This window comes from Eublepharis macularius, chromosome 14, assembly GCF_028583425.1.
Source record: "Eublepharis macularius isolate TG4126 chromosome 14, MPM_Emac_v1.0, whole genome shotgun sequence".
Lineage (NCBI taxonomy): Eukaryota > Metazoa > Chordata > Lepidosauria > Squamata > Eublepharidae > Eublepharis > Eublepharis macularius.
The window spans coordinates 20610257-20635707 of NC_072803.1; the positions used below are offsets into that span (position 1 = coordinate 20610257).

Below are 25451 nucleotides of genomic sequence, written 5' to 3' on the forward strand. Positions count from 1 at the left end.
CAGGCGAATGGCACGGGTGGCCGCGCTGCCTTTTGCCTGCCCTGCAGGGCAGGGGGTGCGCGGCAAGCCGGCCACCCCCTGTCCTACGGGGCAGGCGAATGGTGTGGGTGGCCGCGCTGCCTTTTGCCTGTCCTGCAGGGCAGGCGAATGGCGTGGGCGGCCTCGCAGCCCCCCGCGCTGTTTTTGCCTGCCCTGCAGGGCAGGGCGTGTGCGGCAAGTCGGCCGCCCCCTGTCCTGCGGGGAAGGTGAAAGCAGCAGGGGGGCTGCGAGGCCGCCCACGCCATTCGCCTGCGGGGAGGCGAATGGCGCGGGTGGCTTCCCAGCCCCGCATGCTTCCTCCATTCTGCCCTACGTGATGACGTCACCAAAGTGACGTCATCACGCAGCACGGAGAGTGCGTGCGCGCGCGAGTTGGCCGGCCGAGGGTTGCCCCGGGCGCGGGCAACCCTAGATCCGGTGCTGGCAGGAAGTAGCAGGCAGCAATATGGGCCCCTATGAATGGTATCATTTCTGGTGTGACCCTGGAAGTTACAGCATCGAGCCACGGCTGATTCTTTAAAAAATGGCCCCAAGCATAGCAGTTTGGGCCAATTGAAATGATATCATTGGCAGAGTCTGACTGAGGACATGCACGGGGTCAGTTCCCACACCCTTCCACTCTGCTAGTTGCCAGGTGGGATTTGGCAACTCTAAAGCGGGGGTACTTCTGAATTTCCCCTGCAGTATATGTGAATATGATTCTTGTGAGCAGCACATCATTTGTTTTCACAATGGTAAAAATCTTCAGAGCTACAGCAGATTGTCAGTAAATACCATGTCAGTGACCAAAGATATGAGAGTTGAGTGCTGCCTACGGCCAGGGCTTTTTTTCAGCTGGAACGGAGTTCCAGAACCTCTTGAAAATGGTCACATGGCTGGTGGCCCCGCCCCCTGACCTCCAGACAGAGGGGAGTTTCGATTGCGGCGCAGAGGCAATCGAAACTCCCCTCTGTCTGGAGATCAGGGGGCGGGGCCACCAGCCATGTGACCATTTTCTTCAAGGGCAACCCACTGAGTCCCACCACCTCTTTTCCCAGAAAAAAAGCCCTGCCTATGGCCATTTATCTTTTTGAATCCTGCTTTTAGAACTCTTGTCCAAGGGGTGGGTGGATCTAGCCTGGTGCCATCTCTGCTTTCTTTAAGGTGCTGTGTAAAATATACCTTACTTGTCCAGGTGTTTGATGTTTAGGATGTGATGGACTTGGAGAGGGAGGTGGACTGTTTTGTTCTCTGTGTTGGCTGTCTTTCTGTTTTATTTGGATGAATTTCTATTTCTGGTGATGAATTGTACCTGCTGGTTGATTTATTATTAGTTATGTTTTTGTTGCTCTAAGGTGACGTGAATGCTTTATGGGTAGAAAGGTGGCCCAAATCATTTGTTCAACCAATTAATTAATTTAAAATCCTTTCACCAACCATCCTTTATACCATGTCTTTGAAAGGACTTTATTAAAAGTAGTTACCAACTACTTTTTTTGCCTGACAACAGCCACCCCCCGCCCGAGGTAGCTCACAATAAGAAGAAAAAATTCAAAAGGAATCAAAATAAGATTTTTTTAAAAAAAGAGAGTGGCAGCTTACGACGGCACGGGGAGCAATAATGTAAACTGTTCTTTTCTCTTAACATAGAGAATGCTGCTGCTTTTCAAAGGTTCCATGATATCTATAAAAGAGAGTCACCAGTTGGTGTGTGTGTGTGTGCGCACATGCACACACTGAACATGTGCTACCTAGCACCAGATATTTTAGTCCCAAGGAGGTAGGCTTCTTCTCATCTGGGCAGCTGGAGTAGTTTAGAATGGGCACTAGCTATAGGATAGTAGGGAGTTTGCAAGTTGTCCCAGATTCACTGCCCTGAGCACACTGTATTGAAATATGCAGTCTGGGTTGGAAGCAGGCTTCGGTCTCCTCCGAAATCTTTTTTGAAAAAGGAGGCTGGAACGGCTTAGGCGCTTCTTCCTCATCTCCTATTTTATTTTTGTTTTGAGTGTCAACTCCCCCCCCCCACACACCCATCACTCTCTCTCTCTCTCTCTCTCTCTCTCTCTCTCTCTCTCTCTCTCTCTCTCTCTCTCTCTCTCTCTCTCCTTCATTTCAGAGAGGAGCTTCTCAGCTGGGTCACAGAAGGGAACAAACGCTCCTCCTAGCAACAATCAAATTCAAGTCATAAAATAAAGCTCTTAGTTGTGTCAGCATATCACAAAAACAGCCCTGTCTGCTCAGTCTCGATAGCATTGACAGCCTCTGAGCCTACAGTGTGAGACCCTTCGGTCTTCGTACCCCCTGCCCCAACCCTCTTCAAATGGTAGCTCGTATTGATCTTGGATCCTGCAGTTGCACTAAAGAAACCTGCTTGCTGCAGATACAAGAGAAGGCATCTTTGTCTGAACTTCCCAGCTCTGGTGGGTTCTTGTTGGAACAAAAAGGAAACAGACAAGCAAAGCATCTGAGAAGGAAGCCCTTTGTTGTCCAATAAAAACGAGTGGAAGCAAATCTGGGAAAGTGCAGGTTCCCAGTTTTCAATGCTTTGAGGATTTAGTTCATTTGAACGAGCATCTAATGGGCACTGAGTTGGAATGGGGTATAATAGTTAGGATATTCATCAAAGGCGAGAGATCAAGATTAATCTTATTTCACATTTGGGCAGTCATATGAGGGTGGTTGAAGGAATCTGGTAGATTGCAAGGTAAGATAACTTTCAAATCCATTCAGAAGTGCTTTTCCACCTTTCAAGTGGATGTTACATAGTACTCCAAGAATGGAGACACACAATGATTCCTCTAGACATAGCTAGAGGTGAGAAATGCATTTACCCAGCTCTGGTTCATTGGGAAACACTCTTGGCCCACCCAACCCTTTTGTGGCGAGGGACATGCAAATTCAGCCCACTCACCATTGTGAAGCACGTGCCTGGCCTAGCCTTGCCACTCCTGGCCCAACCTTCACTCATTGAAGGTTGGGCCCACCCGGTCTCACTCTACCTGACCACTATAGCTTGCCCATGCCCTCCCTCCCTGCTTTTTTTGCAGAGTGGACTGGAGCTGGGCCCTTTTCCAGGGCTGCTGCCCCCTGTAATCCACCAACGTGTGGTTGGTGGATTGAGTTTTAAAACCTCAAAAGGAATCAGTGGGCTCTTTATCACCTGACTGTACACTGCATTAATTTATTCTTCAATGGGCTGTCTTCCATTGATTTGAGAAACCAAGATGGTGGTGGTACTTTTTGTTGACGATACACCGGAGAATATAATTGTTTTATGAAAGATTATCAGCAGCTCTAGCTATTCCTTAGCAGCTGCAGTGTATGTGAAATGGCTGGTTGTGCACTGCATGGTGTCATAATGTTTATGTGCATGCATGTGCTGAACAGACAGATGTATCCAAGATGCATTAACTTCTAGAGACTCTGGGTAGGAGGCCATGTTTAACAAAGCAGTCTAGAAGCAAAAATAAGAAGAAAAGATGTATTGGGGGTGCTTATCAGAAAACAGGGACCATGAGAGCATGTTTAGCATTTCTACATAATTAAATCAATGATGGTAAAGAGGAAATGATTACGGGATGGTCTAGATGAGGGAGATATATAAGGCACAAGATTTAAGGGCTGTACATGACTTGTCAGACCCCAAAGGCAAAGGGGCTGAGCTGCAGTCTCCAAGCACTACCTTCTGGAACTGAAAGTACCCCAAAACAGTGACTCCCAGTTCCAGCCTGGAAAGATGGAGCAGAACAGATACCATGGCTGATGGTACTGAAAGCCACTGAAAGGTCCAGAAGAATGGGTTTAATGGATCGAGACTTCCATGGGCATAAAGTCTTCTGCCCACGGTGTGCGAATTTCCTGCTTCCCCTTTTCCTTGATAGCCCACAATACCCTCTGAAATCCAAGTCCTGGGGCGGACGGTGGGGTGAGAATCTCCAGGAACAGGATTTCAGGGGGCATTTAGAGCTGCCAAAGGAGGGGAAAAGTCCGGAAATTGTACTCCGTAAGCAGAAGTCATGTGCCTGCAGAAATGTTAGTCTGAATCCAAGCCACAATGTTGAGATGTGGATTGCTGAGCACATGATGAGACAGTGCAACAGGAAAGAGTCCTTGAGCTTAGACATGCCCCCCCCCCACCCCAAATCCTTTCATCTGTAGATCTTTTAACCATTAACTTCCTAGCAAAACACTGTAGCCCAGGAGGTTGGATTCTTCTAATACCCAAAGTCTTACATCTTTATGGAAGGGCCATTGGAGGGTTTTAATTTTCCAGTACGGAGACTGAGCATATGCTAGAGCTTTGTGCAAAAGCCCCACTGCCTAATAAGTGGCATGATTTTGAGTAACATCCAAATTACATATTTTATTTTCAAAGGGAAAAAAACTTCTGGTGCCAGTAATTTACTTGGGGACCCTCTACATGCTCTCTAAGAAGTTTAAATAGTCAAGAGAAGTATAATATTGAATCTGTAAGGTATAGCTTGGAAAAACTGGCAGAGTGGGGGGGGGGGAGAGATTGTATTTACTGTATTTTTAAGATTTTCTTTGTACATCTTCCTCTCCTCCCCCTCTAGTAGGGATGGATCGAGGCAGTGTAAGGAAATCTGAATAACTAATCAGAGTCCTCATTAACCCCCTGCTGAGATGCTCAAACATTCACTTTGCTGTTTATGAAGCAGAAAAAAAAATCCGCATTAAAATTGATGTGTTATTAATCCCACTGTTCTAGACCTTGTGGGCACTGAATTTTCCTTTATTTTGCCTGAAGCCAAACAGTATGGGGGCAGCTTCTGCAGGGCACTGTGACTTTCTATTATTTATTGGTCCATTGCAGTGAGCCAGATTTCAGGGTGAGAAAGTGCTTATGTCTAATCTTGGCTGTTTCATAGCATCTTCTCTCTCTCTCACACACACACATATGCACACAGAGAGGGAGGGAGGGAGGGAGAGAGAGAAAGAGAGAGAGAGAGAGAGAGAGAGAGAGACTTTAAAATGTATTGTCCCTGTTTTACAAAATTCCTAGTGGAAAGAAGAATGCAGACATCCTTTGGATTACCAGGTTCATTTTTGTGCTATTCCCAGTGGCTGATATATTTAAAAAGAAAAATAAAAGGAGTATTGTCCAGGGCCCAGACGTGCATGGTTAATTTTTTAAAAGTGCTTTCTTCTTAAAAATTATTATTTCACATTGGAGAACATAGGAACAGAAGAAGGAGATTGCCTGGTCAATCCAATGATCCATTTTGTCTGGCATGCTGTTTCTCATGGCGGCTAAACAGATGCCTGGGATATGGCTCTTCCTCAGCAACTGGTATTCAGAAATATGCTGCCTCTGAAAATGGAGATCTTTTTAACCGCTATAGCAAATTAAGACTGCCAACTTTTTTTCTGGCAGGGCTACTGTAAGCTTTTAACTGTGAAAGTGGTGGGAATTTTGTAGGTGAAACTTTTCCTCACATGGAGGAATCATGAATTTTTGCTCATCTCTGTTGCCTGGGTCTGCAGTGTGGTGCCCATGGGCGCCCTGGTAGTTACTGACACCTTTCCTGGTGCCTGCCAACAGTTTTTTGAAAGTGGGTAGAGGTAGAAGGACCCTGACCTGGATAGCCCAGGTGAGCCTGATCTCGTCAGATCTCAGAAGCTAAGCAGGGTCAGCCTTGGTTAGTGATTAGATGGGAGACCTCCAACGAAGGCCAGGGTTGCAGAGACAGGCAATGGCAAACCACCTCTGTAAGTCTCTTGCCATGAAAACCTGACCAGGGGTCACCATAAGTCATCTATGACTTGCCAGCACTCTCCACCACCACCAGGGCTAGATGGAGGGGGGTTGTCCATCAGGGCTTCTGATTGGCCATTTGAGTTCTGTTTGGATATGCAGATCTTTTAAAAAGTTGCTTCAGCAGCTGCTGCTTGACATTTTATATCACTCCTTGACATTTTATGTTGGGTCTGCTGCCTGCAGCAGCCATTTTGTGGCCACACACATCACCCTGTGTCAGAATTCCAGAGGGGCTTATAGTGTCAAAAAGTTTGGGGCCCCCTGCTGTAGCCAGTTGTAGATTATCTCTCTCCACCGGTTTAATGCTGTAGTTTTCAAACATGCCTCCTGACAGGTGTGCAGCAAGTAACTGGGGAGAAGGCTATGTTTTTATCTTGAGCTGGGGCTTTTCTAATGCTAGATTTTAATTAATGTCTTTGAACTTTCTTTTTTTTAATTTTTATTTTGTTATCACCTTGGGCAAGTTACTGGAGAAGCAACACAGACATATGAACGAACGAATGAATGAATGTCTGGCTTTGACCAGCACAGTACACCGTCCCTGCAATTGTGTCCAATATGTTCCCAGGGGACGCCTGTTTCTATGATTGGGCTCGATGTTAGCACAGCAGAGCATGTACTGGGGAGGGGTCATGGCTCAGTGGTAGAGCAGTTTGGCATGCAGAAGATCCCAGATTCAATCCCTGGCATCTCCAGTTAAAAGAATCAGGTAGGAGGTGATGTGAAAAAACCCTGCGTGAGATTCTGGAGAGCTGCTGCCGGTCTGAGTTAGGGTTACCAGTCCACCGCTGTAACTGACCCAGGGTCACCAAATGGAGGAGTAGGGAATCAAACCTGGTGCTCCCGATTAGAGTCCCGTGCTCTTAACCATTACACCAAACCAAGGAGTTGTGCTGCTGCTACTTAGCACTGGATTCCAAGAAGATATGTCCTATATAGGGTTCTGCCCTATATAGGCCCTACACCAATGAAGAGTGAACACTAGAATTACTCCAGAGGATGCAAAAGAAACTGGGGGAGGTCAGCAGTTTACCTACCCCACCCATTTCCACCATTCACTATGGCTTGCTATAGTGGGAGACCTGGCTGCCAGCCCCTGACCCCCACAGTTGCTCCATGGGGCAAGAGAAGGGGAAATGCTGTGAAAATTGCCAGTGTTCCAATAATGTGAAGTCACTTCCGGCATGATCCCAGATGTGATGTCATCAGATTAGGCAATGCTCTTGGATTCCACTGAAACTCTCACAGAAACTGTTGGAGTGATGTTATTTTAAATGTCCCCACCCACCCAAGCATCTTATTAGTTGATAGCACTCAGCTGCCAACCCCATTTCAGTGGCTATATCCCCATTTCCTCCCAAATTCCCAGAAGTCCCAAATATACAGAAGTCTTTCTGGGCCTATTTGCACAACAGACCATCCCTCCCCCAGAGCTGGAGCCTGTTTTGCCTGCTTTAAAGGTCTGAGAAGCTAATGAACACAATATAAACCATTGAAAAGAGCCTGCCTGTTGAAGTATGGACTGAATGGACATGAGAGAGCATGGTAAATTCAAGCATCTCATGTAATATTGGAGGTATGACAGCGCCCCACTGTTTCCCAGTGGTAACCTGCATATGCAAACAAGAAGCATTTGAAAGACAGCACAACTTTTCGCTGCTGAAACTCTTGGTATTGTACACTAAGCTGCTTGTTCATTTTCAGAGTTGTATAATCCTGTACCTAAGGCTCAGGGAAGGCACTGTTTAGTGCTGCAATATTTAATCGGTTGGTTAATTAAGAATATTTTGATCAATGTGAAAGTTGCCTCAGATTAATCATGTAACAAATATTTTCAAAACATTATTTTTAACTATAAGTTTCCACAAGTCTTGAGGTAGCATCATTCCTCCTCTTTCATACAATCAGGAATGAGGTGGTTTTGGAATGTATGGATGTGATCTGAAAACTTATATCTTAGTAGCCCACTTCTGCAAAGCATGAAGAGGCATTCATTCCTTCTCCTCACACCGGAGGGAAAGCCTGTTCTGAGATGACACAGTAAAAAGTGCATGGATCATGGGAAAACAGAGTGCTTTATTTTCCAGCATTAATTTTCCATATGCAAATATATGCAGATTTAATGATAAATGAATCAAACTTAATTAAGGAAACAAAATGATTCATCAGCTAATATTTCTTTAAACGAGTGACAACCCAAGTTAGACTATATTTATTCAAGAGCATGTATCAAACAGTTAGAAACTGAAAGACAAAAGAGCATTTATGTTCCCAAAGGGCCTACAGGTTGAATTGAGAGAAGGGGCTATTTTGGTAGACCTATGAAAAGCCCTGCCCTGCCCTGCCCTGGATAGTCCAGGTGAGCTTGATCTTGTCAGATATTAGAAACTTAGAGCCAAACTACAAGTGATGCCTTACACAGGTTGGACACTTGTCAGCTTCCCTCAAGTTTTGATGGGAAATGTAGGCGCCCTGGTTTTACAGCTTGGCTCTCCATTACAGCTGCAAGACCAGGATGCCTACATTTCCCATCAAAACTTGAGGGAAGCCGACTAGTGTCCAACCTGTGTCAGGCGTCACTTGTAGTTTGGCTCTAAGCAGGGTTGACCTTGGTTAGTAACTGGATGGGAGACCTCTAGCGAAGACCAGATTGCAGAGGCAAGCAATGGCAAACCGCCTCTGTTAGTCTCTTGCCATGAAAACCCCATCCATTTCCTCTCATTGGCTTCCCGGCCCCTCTGTCTCCCTCTGAGAAGGGATACTTACACTCTTTGAATCATCATAACCTCCCCTCTTCTCCGGTGTTTATTTACAAATCCTAAGCAAGCATGGGCATCGCTTTGAAAACATCAGAGGCCTACTTACTCCACATGATGCTGGATTTCTAGGACCTTGTAGGAAACAGGCCCTCGATACCCTCCCCTTCTTGAATGGAACCATCATCTTGTCACTATCCACTCCTTTGCCCCATTGGGCCCAGACAAGGAGGAGCAGGTGAATGGCAGTTCTTTCTCATTGTTGCAGTTCAGTCTCTCAAAGAGAGTTGACAGGTAGGCCGCAAAGAGAAGTAGCAAGGTCAGAGCCAAGCTACAAGAGATGAATTACACAAGGAAGAGCACGTGAAGGGAGTCGCAATGTTAGCCGGGAAGCTGAGTTTTAAAAGAGATCGGAAGGTTTTGTTAATTTTCCCTCTCTACAGAGCCAGGGAGATGGCTGCTCAGAGGGTTTGTTAATTTCCTCTTTGCCTCAGGAAGGCTCTGTCAGTTTCACCTCCCCTTTTAGAAGGCAAAGAGGAAATAAACAAACCCTCTGAGGAGGGATCTTTGCAGGCTCTGTAGAGAGGAGAAATTGTCAAAGCCTTCCCATCTCTTTTAAAACTCAGCTTCCCGGCTAACATTGTGACTCCCTTCAAGTGCTCCTCCTTGTCTAATTCATCTCTTGTAGCTTAGCTCTGGTTTCTAGTAGGCCCCCTCCTGGGGTTTGGCTGAAACCCTATGACGCTCTCCACCTTGGATTATTGCAATACACTCATGTGGGGCTGCCCTTGAAGACTGTCTGAAAACTACCAATGGTACAGAACACTGCAGTGAGAATGATGTCTGGAGTGGGTTGTATGGATTATTTCTCACACGTCTTGGTCCATCTGCACTAGCTTCCAATCTATTTCCAGTCCCAGTGCAAAGTGCTGGCACTGACTTTTAAAGCTCTATATGGCCTGGGACCTGCATACCTAAAGGACCGTCTTCTTCCATATGAACCTACCCATTAACTCTGGTCATCTCCAGAGACCTTGCTTTGGATGCCCCTGCCATCTGAACCTTGATGGGTCACAACCTGAGAAAGGGCCTTCTCAGTTGTGGTGCCAAAATTTTGGAACTCCTTTCCCAGGGAAATTTGCCTGTCTCCCTCTGTCATTGTCTCTGTCAGCGAGTGAAGACTTTTCTGTTTTGTTTGGTGTACCCCTAGTAACTTCTTATTGGCCTTCCTCCCTGGCTTGTGTGCGTGTGTATATTGCTTGATTTGTTTTTACTGTATGTATCACAGTATTTATATATTTAATTTTAATGTCTTAGTTATCTGTTTTTTGCTGCCTTGGGAACCCTATTATTTTAAATAAATAAGTACCTTAAAGACTACCAACTCTCATATGATTATCTTCACAGTACCTTCTTCAGGCACCTCTGCCATTGGAGGCTCAACAGGTGGCAACTTGAGTAAGGGCCTTCTTGGTTGTGGCACCAAAATTCTGGAGTTTCCTCCGTAGGGAGATTTGTCTAGCTACTACAGTCATTGTCTTCTAGCAGTGGGTAAAAACTTTCTGTTTAATCCCCTGCCCCTTCTTGTTCATTTTTAATCGTTTTCATTTATATGTACTGTTATTCCAACTTGTTATTTTCATTGTTGGCTGCCTTGAGAGCCCAAATTGAGTGGGAATGTAGTATATGTTCATACATACATACTATCAAGTCACAACCAACTTGGGCTGCCCCAGAAAGGGGTTTTCAAGGCAGGTAAGAAGCAGCAGTGGTTTGCCATTTCCTTTCTCTGCAGAGTCTTCCTTGGTGGTCTCCCATCCAACTACTGACACTGCTTAGCTTCCAGTCTGACAAAACAGGGCTATACCATGCCATCTTCTCTAGAATATGATTTACAGATAGCTTCAATAAAAAAGGGGGGGGGTTGCCTGTCACTGTGAAGAACTGTACTGCCGGCCAAAGCCGGCAGTACTGGAGTTCATGGACCAGTTGGTGAAAAGCAGCTTCCAGCTTCAGTAGGAAAGAGTCAGGCAGTAGAGTAAATTTTATTTCATTAATATATTTTTATTCTTTGTCTTTGCCTTCCAAGTTCTAAATGCTGTTATCCTACTTCTCCTTTCCTTTGTAATTCCTGAAGTCAATTTTACTTATCTTTTATGTTATCACTTTGGTGTGAGACTCACACCCTGCTTCAAATTCTGTCTGCCTTCCAATTCTTTCTTGTTTTGTTTGTAGCCATGGCGAGGCGGGGGGGACAACAAAAAAACCATAATGTCTGGCCTGAAAGGGGCCTAAATGTTTTCATAAAAATGAGATTGCAGTGTGGTCAAAAGTCAGAGGGAATCCAGCCCTTTACTCAGAATAACCCGCATAAAGCACATTTTATTACTTTTCTGGTGTCTTCTTCATGTTATGTTACTGAAGTCAAATGGAAATGATGGGTTTTGTGTTGCTTCAATTCCCCCCCAACACACACACACACACACTGACATTCATCTTGGATTTGTTTCTTGGTGTTTTGTTTGTTCCTTCTGACATTTCTTAGGGAGTGAGAAACCAGCACAGATTTGGTCAGTGCGCGCACATGCATGTGTTGTGTGTCTCTCATAAGGGATCAATATGCAAGCCAACGCAGTTTGATAGGGTTTGAGCTGAAGCTAATTTATTAGTAGATTCAGCCTCCCCCACCCCCAGTTTGCAGACTCGCTTTACCTCCCGTGGTGTTCTAGTACAGCCAGCCTGGCTGTTAATTAGGCGTTTGGGGAGACACAGTTTGAGATCTGCACCACTGACCATTCTGCAGCCTGCGGGCCAGTTGGCTGTAGGGGGAGCAGGTTAATCATAAATCTCTTCCGACAATAAGACTTTTTAAACATTTGATTAAAGTTGGTAGCTAAAGTCTCTTTTCAAGCAAATGGAAGTCTCTTTGGTTGGGGGCTAACAACACCCTTGAAAGAAATGGGGGATCAGCTCCTACATACTTCCATTGATGACAGCGGACTGGAGTCTGCTCAGGCCACTTTTTTTTTTAAAAAAATTATCACCTCCAGAGTTGCCATATCTCTTTAGAATGAAGTGGTATTGAAAGGGAGAAGGAGACTTTGAGAGAGGAGGGGAGAAGATCCCTTGGGACCGGCATGTGGGTGTACAAGTGGGTGGATAGGCAGTTTATGAATTACGAGCATCTCGTAATAATCGCTAAAGTCACTATCACACTTAATTTGAAAATGAAACTTTGGATTGTTAAAATGCAAGGCACTGATAAAGGTTGGCATACACAAATCTAAGAAAATCTATAACTGACTAAAGATCGGGAGAAATCAGAGAAGGCCCAACATGTTTCCTTAATTTTACTGCATCAGCAAATAATTGTGTCCCAAATAAATACATTGTCCTCAGTCTGTCTTTCTGGAACTTTTTGTTTCATTTCGTTTATTTGGCACATCTGGATTGCTGGAGATTGGAAAAGAAAAAGAAGTCCAAGACAGAATCCTTTAGTTGCAAGTTTTTACACATTACTAGAGTGGGTGTATGTGTGCGTAAAATAGGGCAACAGCTGATAGAAAGTCCAGAAAAAGCCTGTTAGAACTCTGTACAAATGAGTTCACATCTGTATTTGATGACTGTAACTTTCTTGATTACTCTCTGGTTTGACTTGACAGTCCTCCTTCTGGTCATATGCAGTCACAGGGTAATCTCCTCCTTCTTTGATTTTGAAAGAGACACTGTCCTTAGTTTTGTTGTAAGATTTACATGCAAGTACTGAAGACTGTTTTCTTCTGTCCTCTGTATAATATATGTCTGATCCCAAATTATACACATATTTATTTAATTTATTTAAAATGTTTATACTCTGCCTTATCTTTGCAAACTCAAGGCCAGAGCCAGCATCACCACCTGGCGAGGTGGGGCAGCTGTCAGGGCCCTTAGCTTCTGGTGGGGCCCACTGCTGCCCACGCCCTACTCACACATCTCCTCTTATGCCTGCACTCACACCTCTTCTATGCCTGCCTGTGAGTTCTTTGTCACCTCTGCTCCCAGCTGCATATGCTGCTGGATCAGGGCATATAGGTGATGCATGAAGCATCAGCATTCCTGGTAGGGTTGTTGTTCTCCCTCTTTCACCCTCCACCCCCCACCACCATTCACCTGGCTGACAGGGGGGAAAGGTGGGGGAACAGGCCTCCAGGGCACACTCTTAGGAGTGACATCATTGCGCCGCACCGGGAACACTCCTGCTCTTCACACAGGGCTGACGTGGGCCCCAAATGGGCTGAATAGAGCCCATTTGGGACCCAAATCAGCCTGGTTCAAAGCATGCACATGCTCCCATGCCTGTGTAATGACATCACTTCCTGGAAGAGGAAAGAGGGGGGGAAAGGTGAGTGCCAGATCCTGCCCCCCCAGCCAGGAGTTAAGGGGACCTGGTAACCCTAATTCCTGGTGGCCATAGCAATGGCGCTCCCAACTGCAACAACCACCCAGCATCATAGAGGAAAGGGCATGCAGGCAGTGCGGGCAACTGTGACTGCAGGTGGGCAAAGGAAAGATACACAGGCAGGAGGGGCACGTGAGTGAGAGGGCAAGAAGGGGAGCTTAGTAGAGGGAATGTGGGTGGGCTAAGCTGAGCACTCTCTATCTGGAACTAGCCCTGCTCGAACAAAATAGCAAAATCTCCACGGGGGGAAAAAAAAAGTATCCAACAAGTTAAAGCCAAAACACAAACACAGTTTAAAGCCAGTGCACATAGTTAAAAACACAGCCTAAAATACATGATGGTTTCTACTGATGTGGCTGAGAGGTGTGTCTGTACATGGATTTTTTTGTGTTGTGTTGCTAGAGGTTGTGTCAATTGACTTTCTTGGCTTGTGACCCAGTTGGCATCTTTGTTCAATATAAATTGTGATTAATGTGATGAAATAAAGTACTAAACTAAGAACACGGCTTAAAAATAATTTAGTTTACACCAAATGCTCTCCAGAACAGGACAGTCTTACACAATTTCCTGAACACAGCAAGTTATGGTGACCTCTGCACCGGGGCGTTGCTAAATGGAGAATCCTAGGTGAGGGTTCCACCAGGAAAAGGCTTTCTGAAGCATGCAACTTGCACACAGGAGTATACAAGGATATGAAGTCTAAAGGGTATGATGGGATGGAAGAGGATGGAGGGTCCCAGACAATGAAGGGCTTTAAATGTGATAACCAGTACTCTGAATTGATCCTGTAAGCAGATAGGCAACCAGTGCAGTTCATACAGCTGTACTGTTATTTGGTCCAAACAATTGACCCCAGACAGGCATCTCACTGCTACATAGTTGAAGCTTCCTAGACATCTTCAAAGGCAGCCCCAGTAGTCCTATCCACTAGTGTGGCTCATATAGAATTCTTGATAGTGACCATCCAGTACAAAAGGGCTTCTTGCATGGGCCACATCTGGGCCATAGAGCATTGGTGGAGACTCACATGATTGAGCGCTTCTTCGTACAGAAGAATTTCCTACTTAATCATGCATGGATTTTCAAGAGCTTTTACAATCACATGGGAATCTTCCCTTGCTTTAGTTAATGTGTATTACCATCCATTCAGAAAGTCTGCTTTTCTGTTCTGAATGTCACCACACCCCTCTTCAGTTAGTGCACCCAGGCGACATTGTTCCCAGCTTAAATCTGAATGCAAACCCATCACACTGTGGTTGATAATCTCTGCATTAACCCTCTTCCATCTCTTCATTACCTGCCCAGCCAGCACCACTTCTGCGGTTCCCAGCACAAGATAAGCAAAGGAAGGAGAGGGGGTACAACTGATGATTTCCGCTGCAACGTCATAGGAGGGAGCAGGGAATTTTAGCCTCCCCCCGCCCCAAGCAGGAGACCTGACAGGAGGCATTTCCAAGGAAACCTTAGGCTGGCCTCAACCATACGCCTGGTGGAACATCTGTCTTACAGGCCCACCAAAAAGATATGAGATCTTGGTGGGCCCAGGTGTCCTCCGACAGAGAGTTCCACTAGGTTGGAACTCTCAAAGCCCCTCTTCTCAGGCATTCAGCCATTGAGTTTCCTATTAAAAGTTCTTGCTATAAAGTTTGTGTGACCCAATCAAAGCCTTAGCCCTAGGGCTTAGCTATAAATCAAAATGAATGAATATCATTTTCTCACAATACCATGCTGATTGCAGGTCTGTTAGAGAATTTGTGCCCGGTGCTGGAGCTTGCATTTCTAGTACGCAGTTGGCACATACCATAGTTTTCATCTTTGGAAATGAGCCTTCTAACTTTATTAATGCGCACTGAATTTTTGAACTCCTAAAAGTGCTAGTGTTGTGGGAGTCAGATGCTGTGAGGCAGTAAATATGTATAAAAAGGTGGCATCTACATGTGGGAAAGTGCTTTCTGTGATCCAGAGAAATATGTGAGCTTTAGTGGTAATATCTCCGCACGGCACATGCTGCAGCTTCTGAGTGGCTCTCCCATGTGCCCTTTGCACTGCTGTACCACTGAAGAGCCTCTTGTTCAGTTACTGTAAAATGCATACCACTGCTTCCCTCGGTCAAATGCTGGAAGAAATGGCCTTGCTATATTGTACTGCAGCAGCATGAAGCAAGCAAAAGCTACCAGAGCAGGGCTATAAATTCAGATGGCTTGGCAGTGGCTGCAGTTTCCTCATTCTCTCTCTTTTGCCTTCTTTCTTTCCCCACTGTCATATAAATTGTTGCACTTACACTTCAAGGTATGGCTTATTGGCAGAGAAAATTAGATTAGGAGGGATATTTCAACCTGAGAGCTTTCTTTGGGCAGTCGCAAGGAAATGAAAACAACCCGAGACATTAATTACTGGGGAGGGAGGAGAAATCTGCTTATTTCCCTAGGCTCAAAAATGTCAGGTGCTGCGATGTCGCTAGAGATGCTCTTTTCTGTTCCTAGAATTCCTAGAATGCATTTTATGAATCCCAAGTTACTTGCCATTGCTTACAGTTGTAGTGTTAAGTTCAGAATGAGTTAATGTAGAATAGGTAAATAAGCTTCTGTCTCTTTTGGGATTGCTGTTGTATTCAGATGTTGCAAACAAATTCCAGTCGGGTTGCATCAAGAATTAGATTTGTTTATTGTCAGGCGTTGCCTTCTTCTTCCCCTCCTTTCTGCCCAAAGTTGTAATTGTTGTTTTTATGTCTTTGTATGCATTTTAGCTCTGGTTTTAATTATTTTAATGAACAAATCATGGTTAGATCAGAGGTTTCTAATACTAAGAAATCTTCAGTCTTGGCTCTGCACAAGAAGAGAGGGGGAGGGGCAGAGCACACGAGCCTGAGAATAAATCAGCTTTCTTATCTTCACAGACCGGGCATGAGCAGATGGGTCTTAGATAAAGAACTGTTTCTTCCAGTCATGAAAATAGGAAAAACAAGGCTGAGTTGTCCACATACTTGAGGGACTCCCCAGGTATGCAGAATATTAATAACAATCCCATTTCATAAAAAGAAACTGTCATCTTAAATCAGGATACTCAAAAAAAGCACCCTTTATTGAGGATATTACAATATGCAAATGTATGTAAATATAATTGATTAATCAGTAAGCCTGGTAGTTAATTGACAAAACTATTTCCAGATTTTAGAGAGGTGTGTGTGTATGCAAAAAATAAAATAAGCAGTTGTTAGTTAGTGATAGTGTAGGATTCAGGCTGTTTTCTCAAGCTAGGAGAACCTGAATACTTGTTTGCAAATATGGCCCCTATTTCTGGACTGTGTTTGAGATTTGAGCAACAAGAATCTTGTCACCCCCTTCCTCTCTCTTCTCCCCCCCCCCTCCTTTAATACTGTATTTTACAACATATACTTACTAAAACAATACTTTCTTCAATTATTCTAATTGCTTTTGCTGGCTTCACAGAGTATTGGGGAAACTAGGTGTCACTGATTATTAAAAAGTTATAAATGTTTTAATTGTCAGATAACTGTAGATATATAAAGCAGAGTTGGTCAACATGGAAACCTTCAATAAAATTAAGTAAAAATAGTACCTGCTGCAGGTAAATTGAATTTTCCAGGTACTCAGATGGCAATATGTTGTTGCCTTCCCCTAAGTAGCCCATTAGTTGGGGCAGTTCAAATACTATCTGTTGTATGATTGCAAAGGCACCTACTGTCCAGTACTTGTGACATCACTTTGAAGAGTAACACAATTCCTCAACCTATTTTGAGACCTTTTAAAATGTTCTGTTTTAGGTACTTTTCTGTATTCTTAGATGTTGAGGATTCCTTTAGCCTCCTCTGAGTACTCACATAGATTAGGGCCACTTCCACATGCTCCAATTTTTGGGGGGTTTTCCTTGTCCCAAAGCTGCGTCTTTCCGATTTGCTTCAAGAGCTCACCTTCCACATGCATCGTCCTCATGTATGTTTTGTGGATGTTTGTCGCGGGGGGAAAAAAGGTCCCAAAACAGAACATGTTCTTTATCTGCACCTTGTCACAAATGACGTTGGTGCATTCCTGCCCAACTTTCCTTTTCCCTTTTTTTTTTTTTGAGCGCATGCCAGATTGTGCTATACCGTTGTCCTGTCTTTCAGCTTTTGTATAAACTGGACGTGTGTAGTACTCCTTCTCTACAGTTGACATCCTGCTCAAAGTTGCAAAAGTGTTTAATAAATATGCAAACAGTAGAGTGGCGTGATTGTGCAATTCCATATCCTACCATATTAAAGGCAAACTGTGTTCCCCACCACTCACTCCTTATCCCTGCAGAGGCTCAGTGCACAGGGATAAGAAGCGAGTCGCGGTCGCGAGGCCCTCCCAAAGTCCCACAGCAGCGGGGGGCAGGGCTTCTCGCCACCTCTGCACCTCTGCGGAGCCTTGGGCAGGCTGTGCACAGGTCAAGTGGCAGCCAAGGGGTCAGAGGAGGAGGAAACACCCACTCTCTTCCCAGATACCCCCCTTGACTGATGCCACAGAGGAGAGCAAGTGAATGGCAAGTGAACAGGGAGGAATATATGTGAGTCTGTTCACTTGCCAGGCAAGTGTAATTCGTCACTTGTAGCTTGGCTCTCTGTGGGTCTGTTCCTTCAAGTGGAGTACAATCCCTTCCACTCACCACTAGCACTTCTGTCTTATTGAGCTTAAGCTCCTGGTGACTTATCCCAGTGACTTATCCAGAGACTTAAGTCCAGAGTGATTTATACACAACCATACCTGAAACCAGATTGGAAAGGCTCCAAACAATCTGATTCATCTAGGAATGATTGAGGTTGTCCAGACATCAATATGCAATGTCCAGTCGGCGTAGAAACTTCTTTTGGGAAATCAAGAGCCCTGAAAAACAACAACAACCAAGGTTCCTGATACTCTGTACAACCTGTATGTACAGCCCAATAATGGTGGAATGCCGTTTCCCACTCTCACAAACACATTTCTTTTCCCCAGGAAAAAGGCTATTCTAAGCATTTTTGAGCAGCTGCAATCTTTGAAGTATATTTTTTGAATGTCTAAATTAACCATTGTGCAACATATTCTTTATATAAGTATTTTGAATTTAAGTTTCTGTTTCTCAGCCCTTCCCATACCTATTTCTGTGATTTACAGTTGTAATTTTAACCACAGTGTATCTTTTGAATCAAGGCCTTAATATAATCTCTGTTTTTTTCTCAAATAGAAACATTGTTCCATACGGGAAGATTGTGTTTTGGGTAGCCCAACTCCATGCTTTCTGTCAATATTTGCAAACTGTAATTTCTTACTCAAGGGAAAGTTAATGTCAGAAAACTCATTAAAAAATACACATCACAAAGTTGTCTTGGGAACAACATTTTTGTGATCAGAGGGTTGTGAATGGTTCGGTGCCTGTGGGTTTGCCAAAAAGTGGCACCAGAAAGAGGGGTCAAGGTCTTTGACAAAAGAATGATTGCACTGTTCATGAGTTCCTACCGCAGAACTACAACTTACAGCTTTGAAAGAAGACAGGGATAGTTGAATACAGTAGAAGGCTTGTTATCCAGCAACTCTTGAGGAATGAGGGTTGCTGGTTAATCAAACGTATCTATTAATAGAACTTTACTCCAATCTTGCTGAGTTTTCCGCTGTATGCAGAAATGATGTAGACAAAACATTTGGCCTCAACACAACGAAAGGAGGGGGTGGGCAAGTACTCTGGGTTGTCCCGCACATTACACAAGAGTCTGAGCCCTGTGAAACGTGGGACTATTTTGCCCAGTGAGCCGTGCTCAAGCCTGCTTGGCTGCTGCCCTTCTAGCTGCGTTGCATTGCCATTGGCAGGAGCTTTTTGGCACTAGCAAGAGAGTGGATTGTCCAAAGAGACCCAGCCAAGAGGTGAGCTTTCTTCTTTCCTTTCCCCTGTGCCTGATAAGTGCAGGGATGGGCCTCCTCTCCCCAAACATACAGCTAGATGTGAGTTTCCAAACTTGCCTTTTGCAAACAGATGCTGGTTAAATCAGTTGTCCGGATGACAAAATGCTGGATAACACAGCTTTTACTGTACTAGCATAGATTTTCTGGAACTGATCGTAATTCTTATCTCTTTGCAACCTGCCAAGAAATGGATTTATATTGTAAGAACCACTGTGACAGGGTACTGAAAGCATGGCTGTGTCTCGGAATTATTATTATTATAAACCAGACCTGTGTATTATGTTTCAGATCACTGCGAAAGACATTTGTGCTTCATGATTTCAGTGAAAAAAACAACAAGCTATACATTTATTAGGTTAGAAAATAGTGAAAATGGTTCTAAAATAGTGCAAACTCTGAGTTCCTGTTGTTAATTTTTGGAAAATTTAAATAACAGGTGAAATACCTAGAGGTAGCCATTTTAATTTATTGTAAATCAGTTTCAAAAATTTGGATTTTCATTTAGATTTTTGTGAGCCGTTTAAGTTTGCTTACTTAACATGCTGGTAGTAGATGTATTGTGTGAAACAACTGAGCAATTTTTTAAAAACTATTCAGATTGGTGGGAAGCCTTCAGAATGGGACACTGACTTACAAAAAGTTGACAGGTCTTTGTGAAGGCAGAATGTTGTCTTGAAATCTCGATGCCTGATGTAATCTCTTCCTCTGCAGTGAAACTGCACTGTTGCAAGCAAACCTTTACTGTATGTGCCACTCATCCATTGAATCGCATCTCCTGGAATGTGTTAGATATGCATGATGAGTTTGCTGTGTCTGACCAATAAATATTGGTGCCCTGGCAGAAACTTAGGGGTTGCCAAAAGTCCTTGGCTTGTTAAGATGTCACTGTCTTAAGGGATGCTCACAGTGCTCTTTCTTGACACAGTGTTCATAGCCATTCACTCTTCAGATAGCTGACTTGTGTGTTGCAATTTTTCTCTTCACAAAAGAGGATCTTTGGTGTTGCCTGAATTTGCTGCTCTAACATGAGCTATTCATGCGAGTAGCTACTGCATGAGCAATGATCCGTGCAAGGCAGTTGCCTGGAGTATTGAAAATTTACTCCAGAGTGGTTCAACCGGCAAGAAATTCCAAACCTAATATACCAGAGCTGCTTTTGGCGAAGGGCCCTTCTGCTGCTGCCTTGATATCAGGTAGTCCTGCAGAGCCAGTGTGGTTAAAGTGTCTGACTAGGATCTGAGAGACCCAGGTTCAAATCCCCACTTTGCCATAAAGTTGCTGGGTGACTCTGAGCCATTCACTCTCTCAGCCTAACGTATCTCACAGGGTTGTTGGGAGGGTAAAATGGAAGAGAGGAGAGGAATGTGTGCTGCACTGGGTTCCTTGGAAGAAGGGCAGGATTAAAATGTACTAATTCAATCTTTACCAAGTTTTTCTTCCTGCATGTCTGGATGCAACTCCCAGCTACTGCATGGACGAATTATAAGTATCTTGGGGAAAACTCTATTTACAATACACTGCTTAGTTGTGTTGAAACAAAGTCCTTTGTCTATTGTTGTTCTAGCTGGACAAAGAAAATTGATCCCTCTCTTAAACCTATAAGAAACAGTTCAAGATTTAACAAGGGCTGTGGTGTCTCAGCACAACCCTCATTCATCCAAGAAGCTTATTGAATCATAAGGGGAGAAATACTGAAATGAGTACCCCATCTTTAAACACCCAATCTTTAAACTTCTTCATACTTCCGCAGGGAAGTATGCCAGTGCCCCCTGTCTACAGGAGGCAGCTGAAGACTTTTTTAAAAATCAAGATGGCTTTTTCCTAAACACTTTTTAATGTATGGACAGTTTTTAACTGTGTTTTAATGCATTTTTATGTTTGTTTCTGTTTTGTGTTATAAGCTGCTTTGAGCTCTTCTAGGTGGAAAGGTGGCAAATAAATGTCTTAAATAAACAAATAAACTCCCCTCCTATTTAGGATAAGATTTCTCTAAATCCATATGCCTGCCCACTTACTAAGGATAACAAATGTCCGGAAGAGAAGCTATTATTATCTATTAAGCTATTAAATCCTGCCTTCTCCAGGCTCCACCCCCAGCTGTTAATATTAACAGTTGGTTAAGACAGCACATTGTGGCACAAAGTATCATGCTGTTAATGGGTTGTCCTCTGTACAGTTAAGTTCAAGTTGAAGGTATCTGATATCTCAGTAGGAAAAGAAATGCAGAAGTATTTATTATTTTATTATTTATTTTATTCCATTTTTAGCCCTCCCTCCCCGCAAACGGGCTCAGGGGGGGTTACATCAAAATAAATATAATTTAAAATCACAATAAAAATCAAACAATCATAATACCCATAAAATATAAAATAGGGGGGAAGGGAAGGAGGGGGCAACATTCAAGTTGGACTGATTCGTATCAGGAGCCAAGATGATAACACAGTCCAAAATTTCAGCAAGTCCTAAATATCCAGAAGCATCATTAAGACAATGCCACTACTTTACCTCCTTAAATTAGTTTGTGCTTAATTTTAAAGGCTGCAAAGGCAAACACAGTGGCTATCCCCTGTTACCTTAACATTCCCATCTCCTACCATGATAGTTTCAGTTGGGTAGTCGCAGGGCTTTTTTTCTGGGAAAAGAGGTGGTGGAACTCAGTGGGTTGCCCTTGGAGAAAATGGTCACATGGCTGGTGCCCCCAGCCCCGTGATCTCCAGACAGAGGGGCGTTTAGATTTCCCTCTGCGCCGCTTGGTGGCGCGGAGGGCAATCTAAACTCCCCTCTGTCTGGAGATCAGGGGGCGGGGCCACCAGCCATGTGACCATTTTCAAGAGGTTCCGGAACTCCATTCCCCCATGTTCCTGCTGAAAAAAAGCCCTGGGTAGTCGTGAGCAAGGTTTGGATCCAGTAGCACCTTAAAGACCAAGTAGATTTTCAGGGTAAGAGTTTAAGAAAGCTTATAGCCTCGAAATCTAGTTGGTCTTTAACATGCTGTTGAACCCAAATCGGGCCTGCCTCCTAGCAAGCAAGAGATGAACAGTGGCAGAGGCAAAAGAGCAATCCACTTTTTAAAAGGGCTTTAAAATTTAGAGCTGGCTTACAGACAGGTGGAATAGCAAAAGGAAGTGTGACAGAGCCAATTCATAGCTGCTTTTGAGGTGACACCTCGTTGTGAGGAACTGTTTGTTTCCTTTATTCCCCACCCTACTGTGGAAACTAAAGGGGAGGAAGGTGTACACAGACTTTCCCAGCAGTGCCAACAAGATTTCCAGGTAGGGTTGCCAGTCTCCAGGTGGTGGATGGAGATCTCCCAGAATTACAACTGATCTCCAGGCTGCAGAGATCAGTTCCCCTGGAGAAAATGACTGCTTTAGAGGGTGGACTGTATTGCATTTTATCCTGCTGTCACTCCCACTCACAAATCCCACCCTCTCCAGGTGCCGCCCCAAAAATCTACAGGAATTTCTCAACTTGGAGATGGCAGCCCTATTTCCAGGTCATAAACTTTAAGAGTCAAAGCTAACTTCACCAGGTACTATGCTTTTACTCATGAAAGCTTGTTGGTCTTTTAAGGTGCTATTGGACTCAAATCTTGCTCTTCTACCATAGACTAACATAGCTACCCACTTCTAGAGTTTCTGAGCAGGTCTTTCCTCCAATCAGTCACTTGACCCTCTTAACTTTAGCAAGGCTCTCGGGTCAGATGGCTTCACACCAGAACCTGGGACTAGGGGGTAGTTTCAGTTGAACAGCAGAAGGTTTAAGCTTGTATTACACATTTATTTTATTTGGCATACTCTTTAATATTTTAAATGGTATCATTTTACGATCCATAAAGTTGCATTTATGTTTTTGCATGGTTGTTTACATGCCCTGTGTCTGTTTGGAAAGGTCAGGATTTTAATTGTAGGGAAACAAATAAGAAGATAAGCAGGCCTTTTCTATTTCTGTTGTTAGCCTAGGTTAGGAAGAATCTTTGGGCTACCGCCAGTGGTGTTTCTGAAGATTGGAGTGGAAATTACCCGACTTAGCTTGGCTTATGTTGCATTCACGGGTTGTTTTTGGAAAGATTTTCTGCTGAAGGGAAACATCCTCTCCCCCTCCAACTGATGGTTTTATCTGTCTCTTTTCAGGTGGCTCTCCTCTGGCTGGAAGAAGCAGCTTTTGTGTTACCGGCAAAGAAAGGGCAGAGGGGAGAGTTTCAAAAGACAAGCAGCTCCCAGAGCACACTCCATAGTAAGTACTGCATTTCCATAGTTTCTCGTACACACAGCAGAGCAGATTGATTTCCATAAGTTGAACAGACAAACCAGAAGCTACTTTGCACATAAAATTGATGGGGAACAAAACTTAATTGACTTTTTAAAGGATGCAATATCCAAATATTTTTAATGGATCCATATATTAAAACAACCCTCCAGAAGTCTGCAACTGGAACACGTGCACAATAGCAATATTTCTTACTCTTTTTCTCTCTCGTATAAAATACATACACACTTACTTATATACATATGATTTTGTATTTATAAGAAACTACTTAACACTGGTGTAAGGATAGCAAAATAAATAAGATGGTTTTATGGTGGGAGAGGCTGAGATGTAAAGTTGTCTCCTCTACTGAATGAAGTAATATGAAGATGTTTAAGGCTATTTCAGATCTAGGAAGGAATATATTCTTATGCATTTAACAATTACACTGATTAGTTTTTAAGAAGTGTGATACGTTCCAAGGCCTAGGAGTAGGGTTTCCAGGTGCCAGCATACGATGGGCATTCTTTCAGGAATCCCTTCCTCTGCTTGCCGATCCTCAGCTCATTGGCAGGCGAAGCAAGCCAGATAGAGATGAGGCATACAATCAATGCCCCCATGCAATGACATTACTTCCCTCTTGACCTGGAAGCAATGGCATTGCACCAGGGCTAATTCTTTAGCACTCAGCCAAAAACACAGAATGGCGATCGAATTGTCTTTAAGTCTAACAATCTCCTTTATCATGCCACTGTAAATTTCAGTCCGAATCAGGGATTTCTGTTAAGTGTATGAGTTTAGGAAGCTCAATATAACATTTCCCTAGCAAACTGTCCCAAGATTGGAGATAGGACCCTTGTGGTAAGATTTCCTTGTCCACTCTGTATTGTGTTGCCATTCAGACTGCTGTGAACAAATCTTTGCTTATGGGGATATATTCCGATTAGGTGTGCCTAACAGGGTGGAGGGGGGGGAATGAATGCAATTTTTTTTTAGCAACTTCCTCAGTGAGAGCTGTAACACAGCAAGAGAGTGAGGTGTCTTTACTGTTAATTCTTCTGTAGTTTGGTGAGGTTGTTGGTGTAGCTGTGAACGGGAGAATCTGCATTTCCTACAAGTTTTAATGATGATGTAGATGAAAATTCATTTTTGGACAACTGTGTCCTAGGGTTGACACCTGACATGCCTTGAGAAGCCAGATGTTCAGATTTGGCTTCTGAAGCGGACCACAGCTAGAGTTACCACAAGCGTGGGGGATTTGCGCAGAGAACGTTGTCAGGATCCATAGAACCTTTCTCACCTTATAAATAGCTGTTCTCTGCTAGCTGTATTTAGTCAGTATAACTGTTGGGGGTGAGGAAAGTGAACGGGGGGGAACAGTAGGTTCTATCACTTCTTTTTACAGAGAAGGATATTGATTTCCAAGAGGGTCTGTTGAGCCGTTGCTTTTTTTTCACTCTCTCTCAGAGCCAAGCTACAAGTGACGCCTTACACAGGTTGGACACTTGTCGGCTTACCTCAAGTTTTGATGGGAAATGTAGGCGTCCTGGTTTTACAGCTTGGCTCTCCATTACAGCTGCAAGACCAGAATGCCTACATTTCCCATCAAAACTTGAGGGAAGCTGACAAGTGTGCAACCTGTGTCAGGCGTCACTTGTAGCTTGGCTCTCAGCCTTCCCTGCCATCGAGGGTTGTTGTGAAGATAAAAATAGAAGGAAGGGAAAATGATAAATTGTTTTGGGCTCCCATTAGGGAGAAAATAATAATAACAACTGTGTGCTTATATACTGCTCTTGTTGAATCTGTGGAAGATTTTGGAATTTGGAGAATGGCGAGTGGGCACTGCTAAGTGTCTTGCCATGAGGTTCTTGATTGTGCTTTCAGGAGGCCAGCTAAGCATGTGAACTTGGGAGAAATGGGTTACCTGTGATGACTCTTTCACCTTAAAAAAAGATTGCATAAAACAGCCCCTGTTGGGCTCCCTGCCTGAGTCTAGACCTCCACCTCCAGTTGTGTCATGTCTGTTCAGATCACAGAATGCCAGGATATCTTTTTCAAAACAGGGATCTAAAGATGCCTGCATGAAAAGCAGAATGGAAGGGAAGGAGCTATAACACGTCTGAAGGTAACAATGACAAACAAGCCGTTTTCTCTCCTCCAAAGGAACACATCACAGCCAGTCTTTAAGCCTGGAATGCCCCAGGGATGTGTCTATAGCATAAATGTCGGAATAAAAACAGCAACAGGCAGGGAGAACTTTAGTTGACAAGGTTAATGTACCTTGAATAGCA

At 43.9% G+C, this 25451-nt stretch overlaps 1 protein-coding gene across 1 annotated transcript in view; it reads left to right on the forward strand.

The window, feature by feature from the left end:
* The window catches only part of PKNOX2 (PBX/knotted 1 homeobox 2), a 370783-nt gene that overhangs the window by 165227 nt on the left and 180105 nt on the right, over positions 1-25451 (forward strand). Inside the window, exon 4 of the mRNA XM_054997769.1 lies at positions 23046-23148. The gene's annotated coding sequence lies outside the window, so the exon portion shown is untranslated. The remainder of the gene's footprint in view (positions 1-23045; positions 23149-25451) is intronic.